Source organism: Pteropus medius, unplaced genomic scaffold, assembly GCF_902729225.1.
Source record: "Pteropus medius unplaced genomic scaffold, Ma_sr-lr_union100, whole genome shotgun sequence".
Classification (NCBI taxonomy): domain Eukaryota; kingdom Metazoa; phylum Chordata; class Mammalia; order Chiroptera; family Pteropodidae; genus Pteropus; species Pteropus medius.
Window position 1 is genome coordinate 37,593,243 of NW_024355205.1, and position 24,033 is coordinate 37,617,275.

Below are 24,033 nucleotides of genomic sequence, written 5' to 3' on the forward strand. Positions count from 1 at the left end.
CGAGCGGAGGCGCTGGCGGGACCGGCGCGCATCGCCGGAGCCGGAGCACGGGGCGCGCGGCTCGGCCGGGAGGCCGCCGTCGTTCGCCCCGCCTCGGCCCCGCGCGGCCGGCGCGCCTCCCCACGCCCCTTGGAGGTCGGATCCGCGGGCCGGAGTGCGGCGGCGGCCCCGGCGGGCGTGTCCGGCGGGCGTGGGCACCGGCGCCCGCGACGCTCGGCTCGTGGTGGCTCTGCGTCGGGTCGCGTGGGCGTGCGCGGGCTGCGGATCTGCCGAGGACTGACCTTGAGCGCTATCATTTTCTGCCACCGAATCGGTCCGATCACGGAGGACCGCTTGATAGTGGCACAGGGCTTCCAGGTTCCTCCGGCTGGAACGCACTAGGGGTGGCTGCTCTGATCGTCCACCTCGGGGCACCTGCTTGTCAGCGGCGTGCCCACAGAGAAGACTTTCCCTGCTAGGGGGCAGCGCGTTGGCCGATTTTCTCCAATAGCAATTCTCGTTTGCTATCTCGTAGACTAGATCTCTTGCATGAATATTACAAGTTCATTAATTAGAAAGCTCACCTCACTTTGAATCAAAACCGGAAAATTAGTATCAGAAATGCCACACTGCAAACACTAAAGAAAGGTTCTGTTAGACAAGCTAAATAGAACGTCGCGTTTAACATTTTTCAAATATCTCTTCGTTTTCAAATAAATTTTTTAAAGTTTCTGTGCGTGACCCTAGGTAAAATAATTCATGACAAGTTTGAGGATCTTGAATTAGGATGAGAAAAACCTAAACCTCGTCCCAAATTTAACAGCTCTGTTATCAGTCGTTACAGTTTCATTAATTTTAAGAGTACTCTGTTTCGAAGGAAGAATCTCGCACCTAAAAATTTTCTGCAAATATTTAAAACTAAAAAAGTGTCTATATTTTGAACTGAATTGTAGATCAAAAAGGGGCTTGGCACTTAAAGCACAGTGCAGCAGTGACAGTAAGTCTTTCAAAGGGCCTTGGGCTTAGGGTTCCCGGCAGGTAGGCCGGGCGGGTTCACGTAGTTAAGTCCACAGATGAGATCAATGAGGAGCTGTGCAGCGAGAGGCAGCGCTGTCAGCCAGGTGTTCTAGTTCCCGGCATACTCTACCACACACCACCTGCCTCCACCTGTTTCCCTTTCTAGCTGCCTCAGGACGATGCACCTTGGTGCCTGGACTTTAAACCATGTGATCAGGCTTGGGCCCTCACCACGTCACTAAACCTGACTCCTAAACCCAGCAGAAACCTTTCCCTCTTTCAGTTGGCCTCTGATGTGTGACTTTACCAATTCCCTTTTCAAACCTGCTTGCTTCAGTGCCGCCTTAGTCACCTGGATTTTTTCCCTCATGTCCGCCCCCGGTTGTCGGCCGCCTGCGTTGGCACCTCTGCCTGTGCCCGGCCCCACACGTGGGTTTCCCAAGGTTCTGACTCAGCCTTCTCGTCACACTCACCCAGTGCAGCCCCAGCCATCCCTGGGAGATTAGTCCAGCCGCCTGGGCCGAGGACCTGGGTGCCGCCATCTTTGCCTTTCTTTGATCTCCGGGGCTCAGCCCATCACTGAATACGGTCCATCCACCTCCTGAATGTTCCTCTGATAACCACTTTCCACCCTAAAAACTTGCTAACTGCTCTTCCGGCTTCTGGGTTTTCCCCTTTAACCCAGCCTCGTATTGCAGTCAGTCATCTTTTTAAAAAGTAAATGGTATCATGCTACTCCGTAGCTTAAGTTTTTGGTGGCTCTCAGTTGCTGTGCGGATAGAGACAGAGACAGAGACAGGGAGAGAGACAGAGACAGAGAGAGTGAGTGAGCGAGCAGGGTAGAAGCTCCTGTTACAAGGTCGTAGGAGCTGAGGTCGCTAACTTTTCATGGGCTCGACTCCAAGTGGTTGTTTTAAAATGTGCCCCGGGAAAAGCGAAGTGGGAACTTGGGACAGGAATCCCAAAGTAGGTTCTTGTCTAAATGTCCAGACTCGGTGTGAGCAGGGTTGTCACACAGTAAAATGTGGGGGCAGCAACTCGCAATCCCTGTTCAATCACCCCATCCTGCCAGCACCCTCTCATCTCCCCGCGGGCTTCCTGTCCCCTCTGCCTGCCCAGCGCCTAGCCTGGTGCCTGGCCTATAGCTGGAGCACAACATATTTTTATTGAATGTTTTCCATGCACGGATGCCTCCCAGCAGGACCGCCAGCATCATTGACGTGCATATTTATTTACACACAGTTCACAACATCTCTACAGCCAGCTTCTCGTTCAGATACCCCATCTGGATAACCCGTAGCTGTGCACTCAGCAAGCGCACAGCGGAACTTCCTACTTCCCTGCTATGTTCCCCTTTCCTTCCCGCTCCCTGTCCTCCTACGTGGGGCTGCCGTCTGCCCTGCCACCCAAGCCAGAAACTCCATGGTTATTTTAGACTTCCGTCTCTCAATTTCTGCACCTAGCTTTCACTAAATCCTAACAGTCCGCCTTTCAAATGTCCCCTTAAGTCTCCTCACCAGCCCTCCTGCTGCTCCTGGCCTCCGGGGTGTCTGGCCAATCACTGCAGCCACTCGACCAAGTTCCTGCCTCGGGTTTGCTCCTTCCCTTCCCGTCAGTCTGTTTTCAAGCAAATCATCTTCCTAAATGCAAATCTGGCCTGGCGCGTGGCCTATAAAGTGCTGTTGAGGTGACATCTCTCTGCTCCTCCCCTTCACCAGCTCCAGCCACACATGGCTGGGACCAGCACTTGCTAGGACATCTTTTTCCAGCAGATCCGATTGCTCCTCTGAGCATCAGCCGCCGCCGCCTGCCTCTGTGCTGCAGTGTGCTGTGGCATCATTCATCTTTTCCTGGCTGCTTGCAGGCCAGCCTCTGCACTAGCTCGTGGGCTCCTTAGAGACAGTGTCTGTTAAGCTGCATATTCCAGAGCTTTGGGCCCGTTGCTAGGGCTGCTCCCAATGGCCAGTTTTCCCTCAGAAACCTGTCTTCTGATTCCGTGGTATTAGTAATACCATAAGCCTCTACATTTTTGGAAATGGAACATTGTAATCAACTGGGATTCTCTTAACCATTTATTTCATTGTGCACATGCATCTCGATGTCCAAGTTCGCCCAGCCCATAGGGTGGGAGATTGTCCCTTTGAAAAATTAGGTTGGGGTAGAGGGTGATATATTAGTATCCTACAGCTGCTGTAACAAATTAACACAATCTTGGTGACTGAAAACAGCAGAAATCTATTCTTTCATGGTTCTGGACAGCACAATACAGTGGCCATCATCAAGAGGATCCAGCTTTGTCCCCGTCCTAGGCTGTGCCGATTCTGGGACAGGCATGAGGGAGCGGACTGTCGTTCTGGATTTCTGTACCAAGACACCAGATCGTGGGAGGAAATGATGAATGCGTCAAAAGGCATTGGTCTGGGCAGCCTTTCTGAACAGCAGTTAACACCGCGTGTCTATGAGCAAAATGGCCGTGTTTCTTAGCGTAACATTCAGAACAGCTGAGCACGTTTGAACATCAAGCTTTGTGTGGTTCTGGGCACATAATGAACAGATGGTTTAAAACGCTGACAAAATTTATCTGATCCCGAAACTATTTTTGAAAGACCAGAGATGTGACTGTTTTTCGTTTGTTTCTTTTTTCTTCTTCTTTTTTTTTAATCGTGTAAACTTTGAAGCTGTATTCCTTTCTCTTAGTCAGAGGCAGCCTTGTTGTCCTGGTCCAGAACGTGAATCACTCTATTGAAAAGAGAAATGAATATGCATTTAAATTTCATTTTAAAAGTACTTCCTGTTACTTAACGATCTCCAAGATTCATTTGGGATACTTGGCGTGTTTTATGCGATTAATTGGACACATTTAAACTTCTTAATCCTTCTCCCAAAATTCAAATTAAAATAGCGTTTTTAGAACTAGATTTGATAAAACATTCTAGAACTCGAAGATTGCTTACGAAGCACTCTCATAAAAACTGGGTCAAATGACTTAATCTGTTTTCTCTGGTAGAGTACCCCGCCACCGTGTGACTCAATTGATTTGGTGTGCTGTCTGGTTCCCTGATATCTGTGAAATGATTACTTCTAAAAATAGCTGCCCTGTTCCTTTTATGCTTTCTTTTTTTCAAAGGTAGGCAAATTATTGTCAATGTTCTAACGGCTTGAAAAATTGACAGGTGGTGCTGCCCAGTGGCCGAGAACCACAGTGATGTCATCTGAGGTTTGACCGAGTCTGCATATTTGATTTGGTCGACATATCATTTGCTATCGTTAAGTCTAGAATTTTCAAATAAAGATTGTAAATATTCCCGAGGATTTTTGACTTACAAAAACCAACTAAATGTTAAAAATAAGATGTGTGGAGTGTGTGATAGAGGGGGAAAGGTGGGGGAAATGTTGGGGCGTCCCATCTGAAGTCGGATTTGCTTTTCAGATTTAGTTTCCCCTTGCAATCAGGGGGCTGGAGTGGTTGATTTCATCCTGACAGCAAGCTTATCAAGGTAATATAACCACTGTTAACAGCAGTGTAATAACTTTCTTAAAATTAAGCACTGTGCTTTCCCCTGGGATTGAAGCCAGCTCATCAGAATTCTGTATTAAAAGCCAACCCCTCTTCCAGTGCTGCAAGAAGGAGTCCTTCACTGCTGGCCAGTAGAGTGAGTGGCCTATTTGGTCTTGGGTACCAAAAAAACTCTAAATGGTCACCAAGACAATGACGGTATAATAAAAACAATCGGTTGTTTCAGCAGGTGCAGTGTGTGGTCATGTCTTATAGGAGCCCCAGGAAACTAACACAGACACCATCACATAGTGCTCAGGAAGGAGGCTCACGTCCTGAGCCTGCCAGGGACGAGCTGTGTGACTTTAGGTGAGCTGCTTGACCTCTATGTCTCAGCCCAGCCCTGGGCTGCTGAGGGGATGTGTTGACGAGTCCGAGACGTTAGACAATGGACGGGCGCCCAGCACGACATGAACACGCCGGGAGTACTAGTTATGTGTGAGAGGCGTCACGTTCAGAATTTAAGTTTCCTGTTCCGTTCGGCACCAGAACTTGTCCTATGCCGTTTTACCTCTGCTCATTCCTATAGCGCCACAGGCTGGGGGGCGTAAACGGCAGAACTGTATTCTCTCGCAGTTCTGGAGACCAGAAGTCCAAAATCAGGTGTCGGCAGAGCCCCGCTCCCTGTGAAGGCTCTGGGGGAGAAGCCTTCCTTGTCTCTTCCAGCTTCTGTGGGTGCCAGCAGGCCTTGGCTGGTGGCCGCATCACTCCAATCTCTCTCTGTGTCATCACATGGCCTTTTCCCTGTGTTTCCTCTGTGTCTTCATCTGTCTCTCCTCATAAGGACACCAGCCATAGCTTAGAGACCACCCTACTCCAGTCTGACCTCGCCTTAACCTGATGACATCCGCAAACACCTTACTTCCGAGCAAGGTCACATTCAATAGTATCGGGGATTAGGACCTCAAGATATCTTTTGGGGGAATACATTCAACTCACAGCATTGTCTCTTATGAAAACTTCTAAAAATCGTGGGGAGGTGTTTTCACTTCAGGCACTTGAAATGGCAGGTTAAAAAGTGTATTTCGCACTTAAGCAGTGGGTGACGACTGAAGCATGTGTTAAGATAGGTGCCGCGTGTCAGCCACAGTGCGTGAGGCTCCGTTAGTAGTTTGGGACACTGAAGGAATTAAAGCCACCTGTATATGCGCAGAAACTTCCTGTATTTTGACTATGGAATTCACTCATTTACTTGTTCATTCAACAAACACTCGTTGCATTCTCGGGGCCATGAACGACAAAATGGGCTTTTAGGACTCCATCTTTACCCCAGCAGTATCTTCCTGGAGTTGCTGGTCAGCGTCAAGCAAGGGGATGCTGTGTATCCTTGTGCCTCACCCAACTTTCCCTCTAAGTCAGCTCCGGCTTTAGCTCTGGTTTACACTCGTCCTGAGGTTTTTTTTTTTTCTTTTTCCCTCCTCTGAACCTAGATCTGATGGAGCTTCCATGTTTATCCATCCCTGCTCTGGGTGAGCAGGACAGAATTCTCGACCTTGCTTTTCGGACATACTAATGGGTGTTGGTCACACAAACTACCCACGCCCACAGGGGACCCAGGTATTGACGAAATTAGAAATCTTTTTTTGTAGGGAAAAATAGCCAATGTCATGTGAATAACGAAGTGCCTGCCATTTTACAAGAAAAATATTAAATATGATGTATTAGGGTTCTCCAGAGAAACAGAATCAATAGGATGTGTGTGTGTGTGTGTGTGTGTGTGTGTGTGTGTGTGTGTGGCAACTGGAACTCTCATACTCAGCTGGTGGGGATGTGAGACGGTACCACCACTTTAGAAGACAGTCTGGCAGTTTCTTATGCAGTTAAGCATACGCCGTCCTCCATGACCCGACAATATCACTCATAGAGTGACATTCCCAAAGAGAAAAGCGACATCCAGCAGCTTTATCGTCCAAAACGGAAACAATCCAAATGGCCATCAGCTGGTGCTCAGATAAAGAAACAGAGCCATGTCCGTACAATGGGAGACTACTTAGCAATAAACATTTGCTGACATCAGAAGCTGAATGACCTCAAAAGCATCATGCTGAGCAGCATGCTATATGCTGTATGACACTGTCTGACATTCATGTAAAGGCAATGCTATAGGGACATAAATCAGGGGTGCTGAATGTGGGGGGAGGTGATGGACCTCCCCCCACATTCAGCACCCCTGATTTATGCAAAGGGACACGAGAAAACTTTCTGGAGTGATGGGATGCTCTATATCTTCACGGTGGTGCTGCAGATATGGCTGGCTGCTTCGTCAACATTTATGGAGTTGCACAGCTAAGGAGGGTGAATCTTTGGTTGGGATATAACGGACGTAGCATCGTGTTTTAGGTGCACACCATGATGCTTTACTGTATGTACATATTGCGAGATGAGAATGAATTTTACCACATGTTCATTCCGCCTCAAATCCATCTCAAAGAGGAAAACATAAAGCAAAACGAGCTCTTCTCCAAAAAGGCTTTTCCTAACCCACACAACAGAGGCTTTATACAGGCCAGGAGTGGGCAGCAAACAAAAGTGTTCTGGAGGGTGAGTGTGATCCAAAGTGTCCAACGCTGCAGAGAAAGGAAGAGGCTGACTGAGGACTGGGCACGACGTTTGGCGACGGGGTCGTCACTGGTGACCTTGAGATTTGTTTTGGGACAGCTGTGGAGGTGACCGCTTGCTTAAAGTTGGTTTAAGGACGGTAGAAAAGGAATTAGTACAGCGAGAGTGTGTGTGTGTGTGTGTGTGTGTGTCGCGTGTGTGTGTCGTCGCGCGTCTTGGCGTATGCGTGAAGAAATGCGTGTCTTGCGTGGGCGTGTGCGTGAGCAGTCTTTGGGCTTCCGGAGCTGGCCCAGGTATGGACTGGAGGAGATACGGATCCCAGAACCAGCAGAGCTGGGTGGTCTCTGTCTGGTTTAGATGGGACAGAGTCTCCTGGGAGTTCAAAGCCATGGGGTACGAGATACCCACTGATGTGTGTGGTTTGAGTTAAGACTTCGAATTTTTGAGAAAGTGCCCGTGGTAGCAGCTGAGGGACTTCCTCTCGTCTCCATCCCCCCAACCCTACCCCTTCGGTTATTGGGTACGTGGGCCGACCATGAACCCCGAACCCACAGACGATGTCCCTCCACGCTTTTACAGGTCGAGGCACCGGGGACCATGTTCTCTGTACTGAGCCTGTTTCCAGACGCGATGATCACCATGTCCGGGGGTGTGGAGCGCATGACTGCTGAGGTTAGTTTTGTAGTTTTATTCATCATTAAACATCTTTCACCATTTTAACTGTGCAGGCTTGGGAAAAAAAAGAAAAACTCCGTTTTTCAGATAGTAATCGTCTGAGCGCAGAAGAGCCAGCGTTGTTACTCATTGTCACCAACACCCAGATGGTATTTTCATTTCTGTGCTCCAATTGGCTTCTGCGTTTCTTTCCAGGCCCTGTAAGAGCTTTAAAATTTCCATTTATTAGGTCAAGCTGTTCTTTAATCAACCAGAAAGTACAGGACACATGTGTTTCTTAGTCTCTTCCAAACTGAGGTGAAGGAAGTTCTTTTTGGAAGGCACGTATAAGTTTATACACATTTTAAGAGGAAACAAAGGTGCCCTCTTCTAAAACCCCCGTGATAGCTCATATTTCGTTAGTCACAGTTTGCAGATGGCTGAGGAAATCGGAAGGGGAGCCGTGTGTGCCTAAGTGGAGACCAGAGCCCCGCGTCCCAGCCTACGCTGTGGTGGGGCGGGGACAGGGCCCTGGGTGGAACACGGCAGGCGCGTGACTCCTGGATCAGAGGGCACAGTTGCACGCCACGGGCTGGCTAGCAGATCCTCTTGGTTCCCACGAAAATATCACAGGTCCCCGGAGGCGGAAGGGAACCTGGAGGTCTTGCCGGTCAGACGGGGAGCTCAGTCCACGCAGCGTGGGGCCGTGGCAGCACAGAACTCAGATTTCAGACTCCAGGTTCTTTGCTCAGGGTGGGGAGCCTAAGAGAGTGTCCCCTACCTGTCCCCTGTCTTCTGGGAGACATCCTCTTCTACCCTGCGATGAAACATCAGGAACAGGTTAGACCCTTCTCCTGGGATGGTGAGCTCGGGTGTCGGGGCCACAGGGCCAGGTCTCCTTGTCCTGCAGCTGTCCCCCACCACTGGATGTCTTTGCAGACACCGGTCCGGGTGCCCCCTGGCTGCCGAGGCATGCAGTGTGGAGCATTCTCCCCCACCAGCAACATGGCTGACCCCCGTTCTTTTTCCGATGTCACCGCATGTAGAGGGTCGCCCGGGTCTGGGCGCGGACCCTCGAGCTCAGGCCCCAGGGCCTGCTCAGGTGGGCCGTGGCCCCACCCCCGTGAACTGGAGGCTCACCTGCCGCTGGCTTTGCACAAGAAAAGCCGGCAAACGCAGTGTGACCGCATAGCCCGGGGGCTGGGGCCGGGTCGAAGTTCTCAAGAGGAAGCTAAACCTCAAGATTAGGAGTAAACGTATTTCGGGATACGTGGTCCAAAACGGAGGTTCCTGCTCTCATCTAGGAAAACGACGGGTTCCTTAAAATTAGTTGTTTTTCCAGAAACACCAAAAGCCTGGCAGGGGAACACGATCACCATGTGAGGCATCAGAAGCTGTTTATTACAACTGCCAGGAACCGATCATGGGAAACAGATCTTGACGTCCTTCTGCCCTGTGTGATAGAGATGAGCACAGGACAGGCTTTCCAGACACAGCGAAGCACATTCCGTTAAATCATTAGCATCGTCTTAAGTAGAGAACGGTGACAGTAGTCAGGCTTTGAGGGGTGTTACAGGCTGAATTATGTCCCCCCAAAGTGATAGGTTGCAGTCCGAACCCCCAGCACCTCAGAACGTGCCTGTGTTTGGAGATGGGGTCTTTCGAGAGGGGATGAAGTTTAAACAAGGCCACTGTCATGGGCCCTCCTCCAATCTGACTGGTGTCTTTATGAGAAGAGATTAGGACATGGACACATGCAGGGGGACGTCTCCGTGAAGAGGCAGCAAGAGGGTGGCCATCTACAGGCCAAGGAGAGAGGCCTCAAGAGAAATCAGTCCTGTGACACCTAGATCTGGGCCACCAGCCCGCAGTGTTTTGGCAGCCGGAGCCAACAAAAGTGGGGGGCGGGGGTGTGTGGGGGGGAAGCAGTCAGAAGCAGCATCCGAGTTCAATTAAAAGCTCTATAAACGCTGCGCGCTCCAAGCCCAGGGTGACAGGCACTAAGTAAGTGCCGATTGACATCTGGTCACTAGTGATTGGTCAACAGAGGGGGCTGTGGACGCAGAAACCGCATCACTGCAAAAAAAAGTTGCACCTTGCAAGGCCCCTGCCCACCTGCCCGTGCTGTGGCCGCCCCTCGTACTTAGGGAACTGCTGTGGTCACCACCCAGGGCTTGATGTGTCAGCCACGGAATTGACTGAGGGGGACTGTCACAACGGTCACCTACGCAGACTTTCCTTTCAACAGAATTCTGAGTGCTGTGAGACTGGCATCCATCCCAACCTTCTGAGTAAGAGAACTCCAGTTCGATTTGGGGTGGCCATGTGCCCCACGAAAGGACTGCCTTTTCTAGCCTCTTGACCGTCTTGGTCCTCATGTGACGTTCTGCCAGAGGTGTCCCTGGAAACGGAAACGCGGTGTGGGACTTCCGTTAAGTCTCCTTCAAAGGGAGGGGGACACTTCCCTCACATCTCCCTCCCCCTTCCTTCTCATTGCCTGGAATGCGCACCGCAAGGCTGGAGCTCCAGCAGCCACCCTGGTCCGTGAGTTGACTCTGAGAAGAGAAGCCGCTTGTGGCAGAATGGAATAGCAGACGCATGGGGGTGGGGGGCCCTCCCCAAGCCGCATTGTCTGACCTGGAATCCTCGCTTTCCAGGCTTCCTTCTTGTGTGAAGCCTTTCTGTGTTTAAGCCGCAGAAGTCAGATCTTTGCTGTCCTCAGCTAAATCAAATCCTAACATTTTCCATGGATCAAGGGCAAATGAAGGACAAGGAGTTAAAAGAAGTCCATGAGCCTGGTGCCTAGAAATACCGCGAGTCCTCTGAGGTCTGGGAACCGCTGAGTCAAATGCGTCTGGTGACCTCAGATAAATGGGGCGTCCCTCCTGTCCCCATGTTTTTGACTTACTTTCTCTGGGTCCGTGGTGGGAACAAGAGCCCTGACTGAACTCCTCTATCAGCGCTGGGAAGCCCCCCGCCCCCACCCCCGCCCCTGCTTGCGGGCGGAGGAAGCCCCTGTGGGCCCCGGAGGAAGCCCCTGTGGGCCCCGCAGCCGCGCTGGGGAGGGCGGGAGCGGCCCGTGGTTCTTTCCCCTCCTGTCTGTTTTCTTTTCGTGGCTTTCTCTGGCTCGATCCGCGTTAGCATTGCCGTGTGTTTTCTCTGCGAAAGGAGTGACTTTGGGAAGGGGTCGAGCTTTGCAGATCGGAAAAATAAGCGGGGTGAAGGGTGAGACGTGCGTCGCACTAGGCCCGGGAGTGGTCGAGGTCCAGGGCCCTCGGCGCTGGCGGCCTGTCCCCTGGGAAGAAGCAAGCCCGGAGTGGTGGGCGGCGGGCCAGCCGTGGGCACGCGGTGAGCGTCGCCGACTGACCGGAGGAGTTTGTGGGTGGACTGGGTGAACTATTTAACGACGGCGGCCTGACCAGGCGCGGCTGGGCTTCTCGTGCTGCTCCCCGTCTTGGGGCTTAAAGTGCTCGCAGACGCGGCGGGGACCCGGAGGCTGAGTCAGTCCAGAGGCTTCCGGGAAGAGGATTGGGAGCCGAGGTCCTGGGGGGTAGTCCTTGGTCTCAGCCTTTCTTTTGGGGACCCTGTCCTGGTCGAGGCCCGGCACTGGAGGTGCTAGCCCCACCTCCGGCCATCCGTCTGTCCCATAACAAAGTACATCCCACAGCGGCCGGGCCCTGATCCAGGTGAGAAGCACCCCGGGACTGGTACAACCTGACGGGCGGCTGCCGTGCCTTTGTGGGCGTGGCTCCCGCCAGCCTGCCCTCCATCCGCAGGGGCGCGGCCGGGGCGCACCCTCCAGCCCGTCCCCTCCGTCGCCCCGCGTGCTGACACGGCCCAGGCTGGCGCGGCTGCGTGGCTGGCCGCTCGCCGAGCCCTCCCTCTCGAGGGGCCCAGCCTGTGGGCTGGAGTCTGCAGCCCCGAGACCGGGGCCGTTCTCAGGTCTTCCCATACGAGCGAGCTCGGGCAAGCCCCTGTTCTGAGCGGGGGTCCTCCCCTGCACCCCGGGAGGGCAGAGGCCTGTCGCTGGCTCCCTGCGAGGACTGCATGTGCCATCAGCCTGGTGGCTGCACCGACGCCACTTCCGGTGACGCTGCCGAGGCCCCGCCCCCTCGCATCTCTTGGTTTCTTCTTAGACCCTTCAGCTCCTTGCAGCATCTTTTTCACTCTTCAGAGGCTTCTCGATATTCCCTCTCCCCGGGTCGGTTTCCTAAGGCCGCCGTCCTTCCCCACGAGTTCCTCCGCTGGCCCTCTCGTCCTCCGCAGATGCTGCGGTGGCGTCTTCTCCCTTCTTTCGGCCCCACTCACCCCGCCTTTCCAGCGCCTGAGCGGGACTCTGGGCTTTCTTTCTCCCCTCACGCCAGCTGTGTCCAGATGAAGCTGCCGGTTCACGTTCATGACCCTGTCCCCCACGGCTTCCTTGCTGGGCGGTCACTAGTCACCAGAAAGAACGTCTTTCCCCCCAGTTCCAAACTTCCGGCTAATGTGACCGATTTTTCCCCCGCATGGCTCCGTCTGCGGATCTCAGATCCCTCCATGTGGCTGTGACCTGCTAGGGTCGGTTCACTGAATAGTGCCCAGGACCACTGCCCACTGTTCCTTTCTTTCTTTGTAGCCGCAGGGGACCTTCAGGGGGCCGGGACAGACGAGGCGACGCCATGCGCGTGGGTGCGCGTGTGGGCCGCGTGCGTGCACCTGTGTGTCGCGATCTGTCATTGTCACACAGCGAGTTGCTTCTCCCGTGTCGTCTGCTGGTGTTCCATTCCCAGTGGGCTGGGTATGGCACAGTTTTAGGTGTGGTTCCCACAGATTTCTCAGAGAGGACAGACTGATTTCCGTGGGATTCAGTCCGACTGAGAATGCATAAGTGAGAATTTTACTTTACTCTGCAGGGCAAGGTTTCGCTGCAAGGATTTTATAACGCCAGGGTTTGGGTGTGTGCGTGGCACCCAGCAACGTACATCATGACATTTCGAGCGCAGGTTACGAAAACCAATTCTCGAATTTACTGACGCCAGCACTTGAGAGTGGCCGGACTCCATGGCATGGAGACACGAGAGCCCACCGGTCACGGTTCGAGTTAACCAGTCTTGGCACTGTGGACGCCCACGGCGGCTGCCACGCTCCCTCTGGGCCTCCTGTAGACCCCTGGGCTGGTGGCTGGCGGTGAGGTGGGCTGGATGGACTTGCCCCAGAATCCCCGGGGCCAGCGAGGTGGAGTCGTGGTTAGGCCCCCCAGGAAGAGCGGACCTGCCGAAAAGCCTTACATGGGCTTTGAACCGATGCACAGGCCGCCGTGGCAGGAACTGGGCCCAGCGTGTCCTCGGACCACGTGAGAAGCAGGGCGAGGCTGGCTGTAATTTCCGAGAGCTGAAAACCTTGGGGTGCTTCGTGGGGTCCTGGGGTGCTCCCTGCAGCTCCTGCCTGAGGAGACAGAGGCAGGGCACCGAGGTGCCACCCTAGGCCTTGTTCCAAAGCCACTCTCCAGAAATGGGGCTGCAGCGCTCATCACAGGAGCCAGGAGGCGGAGGCAGCCCGCGTGCCCATCGGCCGACGAATGAGAAGACAAAACGTGCTCTGGCCGCACAGAGGAGTGTAATTCAGCCGTGAAAAGGAGCGGAGTGCCCATACCGGCAACGACCCGGAGGACCTCGAAAGCGGTCTGTTGAGTGGAGAAGCCAGACGCAGACGGCCACATGCCCTGCGATCCCATTTAGATGAAAGGTCCAGAAGCGGCCAATCCACAGAGACAGAAAGCGGATCGGTGGCTGCCCGGGGCTGGATGGGTGGGGGGCGAGGGGAAGGCTGGAGGACCCGGCGGGGGGAGGAGGGTGGTAATAGCTAAAGGGCTTCATTTCGGAGTGATGACAGTGTTCTCGACGTGACTGTGGCGATGACTACACAACACTGTGGACGTACTAAAAACGGTCGACGCTTACATGTCCGGTGAGTGAGTCGTATGGCAGACGAGTTATAGCCCAGTAAAGCTGTTATAGCAAAAAGGAAGACGTGGGCCGGCTTGGGTGGACGGTCCGGGGGTCACCGAGGCTGGCTTTTGAGCCCTCCCTCCTGGACCTGCCACCGCAGCCCTCCGGGCCCACCTGCGCGCTGTTTCAGGACACGTCGTCCCTCCCGGATGAATCCCGCTGTGGTCATTTCATCTTGGGAGAGTCAGCCATGATGCAAAGGCTCTTCCTAGTGGGGGTGGTAGAAGAGGAGGCCCCGAGCCCCCGGGAGCGGATCAAAGGTCTGCGCGTAGAGTCCCTGCCCGGCCCTCGGGTATTGCACAACTGAATAAATGAGTGACGGGAGCATAAACAGGTGCAACAGTTCAGCATCGAGTTTGGTTAGGAACGTGAGTCAACACGCCGGCCGGTTTCATCTCGAACCGACGTTAAGCTCTGTCGATCGCTGCCGTTGGCACGAATCTCGTTCTTTCTGTCCGGACCCACGGAACGTGGAAACAGGCGTGACAGCTCTCGACACGGGGAAGAGTCTAAGGCCCTCCCAGAGGGGGTGTTACTCTCTCACAATGACATGTGGAGAGTGACGGCCCAGTGAGTTGAGACGACCTTCCAGAACGTGTCTCTAAAATCCTGCCTCTGTCCAAGTTACTCGCTGGCTAAACCACGGGGCGGTGTCTCCATTCCGCACACCTCCCCGGCTGCTGTCCCCTTCCCTCCCCGCTTGAGCCTCTGCCTTGACCGTGATGACGTGCCTCCCCTCGAGTTCACTTGCCACACCTCTTCTCAGCCCCTGCATCAGAGCCGGGGACAAGCTTCCCAAGCAGAGCGAGCAAGCCGAGGAGGCACCCACGCAGAGCCCAGAGCCGCAGGGGACAGCGCCCACTGCTCTCCTATTCCGCTCGCTTGGGAACAAGGACACCGGCTCCCTTCTATTCTTAAGGGCTGTGGTGGACAGAATAATGGCCCCCCAAAGAGGCCCACGCCCCGATCCCCAGAACCCGCGATATGTTCCCTTACATGGCAGAAGGGACTGCAGAAGCGATGAAGTTGAAGCTCTTCGGAGGAGAAGATCATCTGGGATTATCCAGGTGAGGCCTGAATGCCAGCACCCATCACCGGGACCCTTAAAGGGAAAGAGGGAAGCGGCAGGGTCGGAGAGGGAAGTGTGGCGGGAGACAAGGTCGGAGCCAAGGGCAGAGGCTGGCTGCTGGCCTAGGAGACGGGGGAGGCGCCACGAACCAAGGGGTGCAGGCGGGCCCCGGAAGCCGGACGAGGCCAGAAATAAATTCTCCCCTGGAGCTTCTGTAAGGAATGCGGCCCCACTGACGCCCTGATTTTAAACTTCTGAGCTCTAGAACTTTAAGGTATTAAATTTGTGTTGTTTTAAGCCATTAGGCTTACGGTAATTATTACAGCAATGACAGGAAACGGATCCACGGGTTTCAATACCCGCCACGGTGCTGAACCAGGCAAGGACGAACCAGAAAGGGGGTTGGAAGAAACCCTGAGAGCTGCCCGTTGTAGCGGACGCCGGCCTCCCCCAGACGCGCGGGCCCGGGCCTGTCCTGCTCGGCCCTCTTCCCTGCCTCCCTTGGGAAAGCTCATCCGGGAGCTGCTCAGTTCTTTCAGAGGGATCAGTCTCGCCCAATCCTGGCCAGGTCGGACCTTGGGCCTGGCGACTGGACTTGACCGCCGTGCAGCCTGGGCTGGCGTAGCCTCTCTCTGGTGACATTCTCAGACTTGTCCTGCGCAAGCCCATCCTCAGACTCCGGGCTCCCTCGCACCTGCCTAGGGCGTCACGGCCCAGTCTCTGGGGGTCCGGCTGGCCTCTGGGTTCCCCGGCCTCCCGGGGTTCCTCGGCCGGTTTCAGAGTGCTGTGCCGTTACCTGTGGCTCTGGCCTCAGAGATGGTCCCTCCTGGTGCACCCCAGTTTGCTGAGAGCACACCCGCCCTCTGAGGGAGGAGGCCGGCCGTTTCCTTAGCTGACGCTCGGTTTGGTCACCTACATTCTAAGCTGATGTCTTGGCCAAGGGTCCCTCCCTGGCCCTTGGGCGACAAAGCAGGAGCCTGGCTGCCTTCAAGCTCTCTCCAGCCACCCGCCTGCTCCCCTCCATCCCCCCCCACGGCAGACTCCTGCCCCTTCGGCTTCAGAGCCAACACATCTAAGTCCCGGTTTCTCACCTGACAGGTGCTTGGAGGTCTTAGTTCATTTGAACACCCCAAGTCTAAGAGTGCCAGACAAAGCCCCCCAGCTCCCAGGGTCGGCGGCATCTAGTACCCCAAGTCAAACTCAATTCATCTCATACCATTCACCGTCTGTGTTGCTGACTCCCCTGGTCCCCGGGGAGTCCGGTTATGCCGGCCCCCAGGGAGTTCACGGTCCTGCCGCGGTCCAGCCACGACAGGATCCAGGGGGCCCCGAAGGTGGGCAAGGCGTTGGCGCGGGAGACAGTCGACTACACAACTCAGAGGCAGTGTGACACTGTTCCGTTTTATTGTGATTTGAGTACAACTTTTATACTTTTTATTTTGGCATTTGATTATACTTTGTGGTTAAGGTAGCAGGGAGTTAAATTTCTGTGGTTAGGCGAAGCAGAAAATCTTATAGAGTATATTATTGTTAATGTTCATGATTAACTAGTACATTTTTCTCTCAATCATTAGAACAGAACTACCTGATGGAACAATCTAAACTTTTAATTCTTATATCTATTACGTAAGATACAGTTTGATTTAAGTAAAGGTGATAGATAGATGTATTCATAACAGCAAGCATTGGCTTGTAGGCAGACATTGTTCTTTCTGCCTGAAGAAATCTTTTAAATGCTATTTGATTTATGCTATATCTAAAGTTCAAGCTGAACCTTTCTCATAGCTGTTCAAAAGTTTCCTTGGTGCAGTAATGAGAAAAATATTTATAAAAATCAGTTTTACAAAGCTGCTTTCATGAGCTAAGTTTCTGTTCCTTTGTTTTTTAAGCACCAAGGAGATCCTGACCTAGCCAGCCTTTCTATGAAACTTAAACTACTATAAGGCACATGAATTCCATCTTTATTCACTATACGTATACTATCTTTATTATAAGCTCCTGTATAAGGCAAAGGAAGATCAGGTAATCTTTTCATACTATTAGCCCCCCTAGGTGGATACCAGAGTTTTCTATTTATCCACTAGGCCACAAAAGGAGGCCCTTCCATAGTAGGCACAGGCTTATGAGTAAATTTCTTATCCTTTACTAATTTTTCTACTAACTGCGTGGGAACAGGAGTATAAACTGGTTCTGGTAATTCAGCTTGTTATAATTTATTCATAATATCTTTAAGAGGCGCGTCAAAAGGAATTTCCCTTAATAATTGTTCAAATAAAGGGTTTACGCATTCTGGACACGTCAGGGTGACCAGAGCTGATTCCATACGCGGGGAATTTACTATGTTTTCCTCGGAGCCAATTTTGAGGAAATCCATTTGTATAGCGTTTACACTTACTAGAATTTGTGCTACCCAGATTCCCCCTATTAATAGGATCATTTCTAAGAAACCAATTATCCCTAAACACATGCCATGTCCTCGTTCTTGACGATGCGTTCCTTGAAGCCTCTGTCCCCATCCCCGGACCTTGTCACGCAGTAGGGTAGAAAGAGGACGCGGCACGGTCCCATGGAGAGGACAGATGATTTCCGGAAGTGAATTCCGTCGTGATGTGGGGAATGATGACAGCGTCCTCAGAGCCAGGAAAACAGCCGTAGGTAGGCGACTTTGAGGGGCTCGGCAGGAGTGCGGTGAGCACCCATGTCCTTTCTGCCAAGGACAGGACGGTTTCTGGTGTCAGGCACGAGCCTGTCCCGCGAGGCCAGGTCCCAGGCGTGATACCCAAGCAACAGGGACAGAGTTGGGGATGGAGAAAAGCCTCAGCCGCCTCGTGCCCTCGGGCAGCTCCGCGGAGGGCTCTGCCTGGAGTCTTGGCAGAGCCCGGAGGGGCCAACCCTCTCGTCACAGTCTCTGTCCCCCGCTCCACCCCCGCCAACCAAACCAGCTGTCCACACGTAGCGTCTCGTCTTAGGGTGGCTTAGGAGGGAAGCAAACTCAGCCGCGAACGTCCATGTACTCGGAAAATCGATAAGGGTGCGTTACGTTCATTTAATTGAAAAATTAATAAGGGCACATTTTTAAGTGAAAAAATATGATCCTAGGATCAGTGCTCCGTGATGCGTCTCACTGTGTCACAGAGCCTGATTTGCTCACTGCGATCCTCGGGCAATAACAACACATTTGGAGTGAGGTTTTTCTGACATTTAAAAACTTTTTTTCAGTTTCGGCTTTTATTTTTTTCAGTTACAGTTGGCATTCGGCATTGTACTGGTTTCACGCGTACAGCAGCGTGGTGAGACATTTCCGTACCTTACGAAGTGATCCCGCGGCATGTCTGGTGCCCGCCTGGCACCATACGTGGTCATCGCAGTGTTTCTGACCGTTTTCCCTGTGCTGTACTTGATCAGGGGTCCCCACCCTTTGTGGCACCAGAGACAGGGGCTCCTATGAGAACCTGATGCCTGATGATCCGAGGCGGAGCCGAGGCGGTGACGCTGGCGCTGGGGAGCGGCCGCAGACACAGACGAAGCTTTGCTGCCTCCCTGTCCACTCACCTCCTGCCATGCGCCCGGTTCCCAACAGGCCACAGACCGGCCTAGGTCCGCAGCCCGGGGGTTGGGGACCCCTGCGTTACACCCCTGTGACTGTTTTGTAACTACCAATTTGTACTACTTAAGACATTTAAAACCTTGTTTCTAAATTACTTTGCCCTACAAAATCAGCTGGAAAAACACGCGGGAGCTGCAGGTGGCGGAAAGCAGGTGCCTGCAAGAGTCCACGACTCTTCCCACCTTGGGACGTTCAAGATCTGTGGGTCCCGCGTGTCCTCCCAGCCCCCAGCCCCATGCCCACCTAGGGGTGTTCCCCTTTCCTGCTGTCTGTGTCAGGACAGCTAAGTCCGTGGTCCCAGGAGTCGGCCAGGGAGCGCTGGCGTCCGTCAAGGCCACGGGGGACGACTCTCGGGCTCCTCCTAGAAGCGCAGGCCCAGACGCGTGGCAGGCTTGGGGATTCAGCGCGGGCTCTGCTGGCGCTGCCGTGGGAATTTCGGCGCCGCCCGCTCTGCTCCGTCGTTGGAGTGGGCGGCGGCGGGCGCAGCATCAGTAGGATGATGCTTGGTGCCGAGCGCAGCCTCCCCCAGTGGCTCCGCGCTTCTAACTACCGCGTGGCCGACGTAGACTACAGTGGCCCCTGCGTGTCCTCTGGAAACACCCCTGAGAGGGACGTGAGCACCGGGCAGACGGAGGCATGGGCGAGGCGGGTGTCTGCCCGACGTGCGTCACGGGGTCTCGGGGTGGCACGAGCTGCTGTGGAAGCAGATGGGGCGACGTTCCTCGACAGAGTCACGAATGAGCAGAGACCACCGCTGGTTTCCGTGAGGCTCCCTGGGGTGGGGGGTACCCTATGGGAGGTGGGGAAGATAACGGGAAAGCGAGCAGGAAACTATCCCTTGGGGCCTTTGCTTTCCGTGTAGAACGGGGCTGCATTTGGGTGCTCGTCCCGTTCCTGCCCGCTCCCCAGAGTCCAGAGGCATTCCCACTATGGAGGACCCTGGGCTCGCCAGGTGACTTTCAGTGGGTTGGGGACCCTTTTCTTCCCGCACGACTGCAGCCTCCATGTCCGCTTTTGCCTAAGCCCCCCAGCATGGCAGGGAGCTTATCTCAGGAGTTTCCTGCTCATCCCCTAGGACAGAGGCCGACCTCTGCTCAGCATCCGTCAGGGACAGGACGCGTGGCTCCGGGTGGATGATCTACTTCCTTGCCTCAGCATCAATTTAGGGCAAAGATCATCGTCTACAACTCGTCCTCTCTCTGGGTCCCAAAGTGTGAAGGAAAAAGACGGGCCATTTGGCAGATCCGGGACAAGGCAGGATGAAGGAGTCACAGCCTTGAAACCTGTTTTGAAACAACAAGTCAGTATTCAGACACTGGCAAGTGTGTGGTGGAATCTTTAACGGCAGTATTTATTCAAAACCTGTCTCAGTGGCGGGGGCGGGGAGGGGGAACGTTTGGTTTACCAGAGGCTGTTCTGGAAGAAGTTGGGGAGACCAAACTTGGTTTCAGCATCTGCGGTTCAAACAGTGGGGAGCCACTGGTTTCCAGGGCTGTCGGGGAGCTGAGCGACCTCGTTGTCAGGCCAGCGTGACCGTGCACTGGGAGAGAAATTCTCACCATTTCTTATCTGTAGAAAAGATACTCACTGCACATCTTAGAATTTAGAAGGTAAGTAAAGCAATATCAAGATATAACGCTAGACCTAAGGAAATTTTCTCTGGCCAAATGGAGTTTATTGTAAGATTCCGAAGTCGGCGCCCTGCAGTTTATGTCCTGGGCGATGTGCTCTGTCTTTGAGACACGCACGCCCAGACAGGAGCCAGGTGTGAGCTCGCCGGCTGGCTGCCACCAAGGGCAGATTTGTAGTCAAGCAGAGGACCACTTAGTGGCAGATCTGCCACTCCGGCTGCATTCCTGCACTTTTTAATCCTGCACTGGCACTTTTTAGCATGCAAGGTGCTGGGCCGTGAGGGGGTGCGGTCCGGGGGATCAGAGGCCTCACAGAGCTCCCTCGCCCCTTCCACCATGCGAGGGCACAGCGAGGGCACGGCCACGGACCAGACACTGGGCCCTCCCCGGACACTGTAGCTGGCAGAGCCTTGATCTGGGCTTCCCAGCCATCGGAACTGTGAGAAATCAACTTCTCCTGTTGATAAGTCAGTCGGTGGTCTTCTGTGACAGCAGCCTAAATGGTGTTAGACACTCTGTGGATATAGGTCTTTTCACATATGCGCAAAAATACACAAATCTCTTACTAGTATAAATCTTTTCATACACGTCAGATCTCTGTTTATGCACCTGTATTTTCATATACACAGGTAATACATTCTCTCACATCATCAGGGTACATTTATCAAAATCAGGAGACTTGACATTATTACATCCTCATCTCTCATCCACGGTCCGCATTTAAATATAATGCCCTTTTTTAAAGTTAAAAACACTTCGATCCGGTTAACATTTAGCATGAGTATCCGATGGAGTTTGGTTACCACGTCTGTGACCAGCACATGTTGAGCAAATAAGGGTGATGTTGGGTAGAGCTGGTGGCCTGGGCGATGCGATGTGGGACGGGTCCAGCATGGCCTCTTCCTGGTGGGTCAACACGGTATGCGGGTGGCGAGGCCACTGGCGTCGTCCGCACCAGCTCCTTCCCCAGGAGGAACGAGGGACGCTCTGCTCTCTCTTTGCCTGTTTCGACTCCAGCGAAACATCTGGAAGGTTTGGATACTTTCAAACAATACCTTTGTTCCTTTGGGGAACAAAGAGACTTTTTTGGAGAGTGAGGAAAATGTAATTCTTTGTCCAGAGTGAAAATAAAGAAGTCGCACAAACGAGCTAAACGTTTTTGTCGTTTGTAACGTGTCTGAGGCCCTTTGTGGCTACTTTTTTCCCAGCCCAGTATCATCTTCAGGATCACACACTGCATTTTAGTTATCAGGGCTGTAATGATATGGAGGAAAAGTGTTATTTTCAGTAAAGAAAGGTATAAGCTAGAGACGATGGCATAAACGTTGCTTTCACCTAAAGACTTGGAATCCACAAATGATTTCCATCCGTTGGCAGACAAAATTAAAAAAAAAAATCAACCTAAGAAATCTCGCCTGGCTAACACTGGGGGGCAGGGGGGTGCAAGTCCTGCTCCCCAATATCGACTGAGTCTCATTTAGACGGCAGCACCTGGTTCTGCCCTCGACCCTCAGTGTTGGGTGCTATTTTTGTGTTAAAAGGCAGAGTTCTGGCATGGTCTCTGCGCATGAATTTAATCACACGTTTTGCCCTAGCTATGAAGGAATGAAAACTTGCCAGCTAAGTTCAAGCGGGCCACCAGGTTTCAAAGGGATTGGCCTGTCTTCCCATAACTGAATAATGATTCTCTGTCCAGAGCGACATCTGTCATTCCAACCTCCAAGCCCTTTGTGGGTGGCTTCATCCCTGAGGCTCTGTGGGTGCAGACGCGTGTCAAGAGAGGTGACGATGAGTTTGGCCAGGACCGGATTTAGACGCGCTGCGTTCCCCGAGACTCGCTAAGGACCACAGGCAAAATGAAGGTACGTTTTTAGTCTGCCTTTTACCTAAACCAAACCAAACCAAACCAAACCAAACCAAACCAAACCAAACCAAACCTTGGTAATGTTTATAACTCTTTCTGCCTGACAACAAAATGTCCAAGACGTTTCATGGGTGACTGGAAGACATTATGAGTTAACTAAACCTGGCCGAGGTCACGCCTGATTTTGCAACATGCCGTGTTGCAGGTAGTCTCCCCTCCCTAAACGTGCTTTGATCATGATAATAAAAGCGAACATTTTGAACACTTGTCCTCATTGCAGGAGAGGAACACGATGCTCACAGTGTGCAAGACGTTTGCCCAGGGCGGCCCAGCTGCTGAGGCGCAGAGCCAGGCTGTTTCAGAGATCACCACCCTAGAGGTCACCAGCTCAGAGAGCACCACACAGGACCCGGTCACGGATGGCTGCCGGGCGCTGCGTGGACAGAACTCAGTCACAGCAGGCGCTCTCGGGCGGCCGGCGAGCGGCTCTGATCTTCCAGGCGTCGTGCTGCTTTGGTCCGTTGTTGATTAAAAGCTGACAGTTTCCCAGAAGACACTCCCTTGAGTGTATGTTTCTGTAAAAAGCACCCAGTTTCCTGTTGAGTCAGGACAGGGGGTTGGCGTCGGGTGATCTGAGTTTGCATGCTCGTTTTCTATCAGGAAACGAGTACATTGACACCTTTTCTTCTCGACTCTTTAAGGATCCATGAAGTGGCAGGTACAAGGGCAGACATCGCGTTGCCCGGATCGTAACAGGTGCTGGGTCAACAGGAGAGGGAACGAAAAGGCTTGTGTGAGCTGCAGAGTGCCACCGATGTCATGGGCTTCCCGGGAGCCACCTTTTTTTTTTTTTTTTTATCCCAAACATTTATTATGAGCATTTTTAAACAAACAGAAAAGTTGAAAAACCTGCGAAGGTGAACACCCTGGATTCTATGGTTAACATTATGCCTGTTTTATCACGTGTCTGCCTGTCTGTTAACCCTCCACCCTTCAACTCATGCTGTCTGGTTTGGGACGCATTTCAAAGTTACCTGCAGACACCGTGGGTTTCACTATAAATACTTCACCACGGGCAGCATCACTTAGAGTTTGACATTTCTTTACGAGTTTTTTTTTTTCTTTTTTGAGGTAAAATTTAGATACAGTAACATGCTGAAAAGTTAAGTGCATACCTGTTGAGTTTCGATGACTGTATAAACCTCCATCGGGGTATACAGATTGCCACCAGAACTCCAGAAAGTTCCCTAACGATACTTCCCAAGGAGAATCCACACTCTGAGTCTTCTTCACCATAGATTTGCTTAGCTCATTCTAGAATGTTCTATGAATGCAATCTTAGTGTGTACTCCGCTGTTCTGGCTTCTTCCACTCAGCATGATGTTTCCGTGAGGCACCCCTGCTGTTCGGGACTCGGCGGTAGTTCGTTTCTTTTCATTGCTGAGTGGCGTCTCGTAAGAACACGGCGCGGTCCGTTTCCCCATCCCGGGCTGACAGACGCTCGGGTTGTTTCCCCTTCGGGGCTGTCATGGCTGTGGCTGCCAAGAACAGTGAAGATCACGTCCTACCGTTGACACGTGTTCTCAGTGACCTTGTGAAACGTCCAGCATTTGTTGGGTCTAGGCTCGGTGTGTGTTCAGTTTTACGAGCGTCTTCCAGACCCTCTTCCGAAGCGGTGGCGCCACGTCACACTTCCGCCAACCGTGTCTGTGAGTTCCACGTCCTCGTCAGCGTTTTGTGTAAGCTTTTCAAACATCAGCCACTTCCATAGCCTTCCAAAAACCCAGACTATCTTCTGGTTGGTCTCATCCATCTTGGAAAGCCTGTTAAAATTTACACAAATCAATCGATCAGGAGCCTGTTCGCCAAAATTATGTAAAATCTAACATGCTTCGTTCCTGTGGTCGAGACCCCCACACCCCTAGCTGGCACTTCCCAGCCCCTAGGCAAAGGGGCAGGGACCAGGTGTTCACACCCTGGCGTGAGCGAGTGTCACTGGCGACTTGCCTTCGGGGAACACCCGCCCCGCCAGCCAGTGTTTGGGCAGAATTCTGTCGCTTCTCCATTTGTCACAGAAGGAAGCCGAGCTGCTCTGCTGTGGAGGGGAGGC

General features: G+C 53.0%; 3 long non-coding RNA genes across 4 annotated transcripts; 2 read left to right on the forward strand and 1 right to left on the reverse strand.

Annotated features, from left to right (window-relative positions):
- Positions 1-3,656: 3,656 nt before the first annotated feature.
- LOC120598616 (uncharacterized) lies at positions 3,657-16,215 on the reverse strand. The gene is made up of 2 exons (XR_005651669.1): positions 16,038-16,215; positions 3,657-3,735 (listed from the first exon to the last, which is right to left on the reverse strand). It is a non-coding gene; the product is annotated as an uncharacterized LOC120598616 (long non-coding RNA).
- On the forward strand, positions 7,694-22,697 carry LOC120598615 (uncharacterized). Its single transcript, XR_005651668.1, has 3 exons — positions 7,694-7,783; positions 21,756-22,128; positions 22,204-22,697. It is a non-coding gene; the product is annotated as an uncharacterized LOC120598615 (long non-coding RNA).
- Positions 13,564-18,329, forward strand: LOC120598614 (uncharacterized). 2 transcript variants are annotated; one of them, XR_005651667.1, is made up of 5 exons: positions 13,564-14,819; positions 15,147-16,205; positions 17,361-17,476; positions 17,791-17,852; positions 18,063-18,329. It is a non-coding gene; the product is annotated as an uncharacterized LOC120598614 (long non-coding RNA). The 2 variants fall into 2 exon arrangements; XR_005651666.1 differs by lacking the exon at positions 17,791-17,852.
- Positions 22,698-24,033: the final 1,336 nt, after the last annotated feature.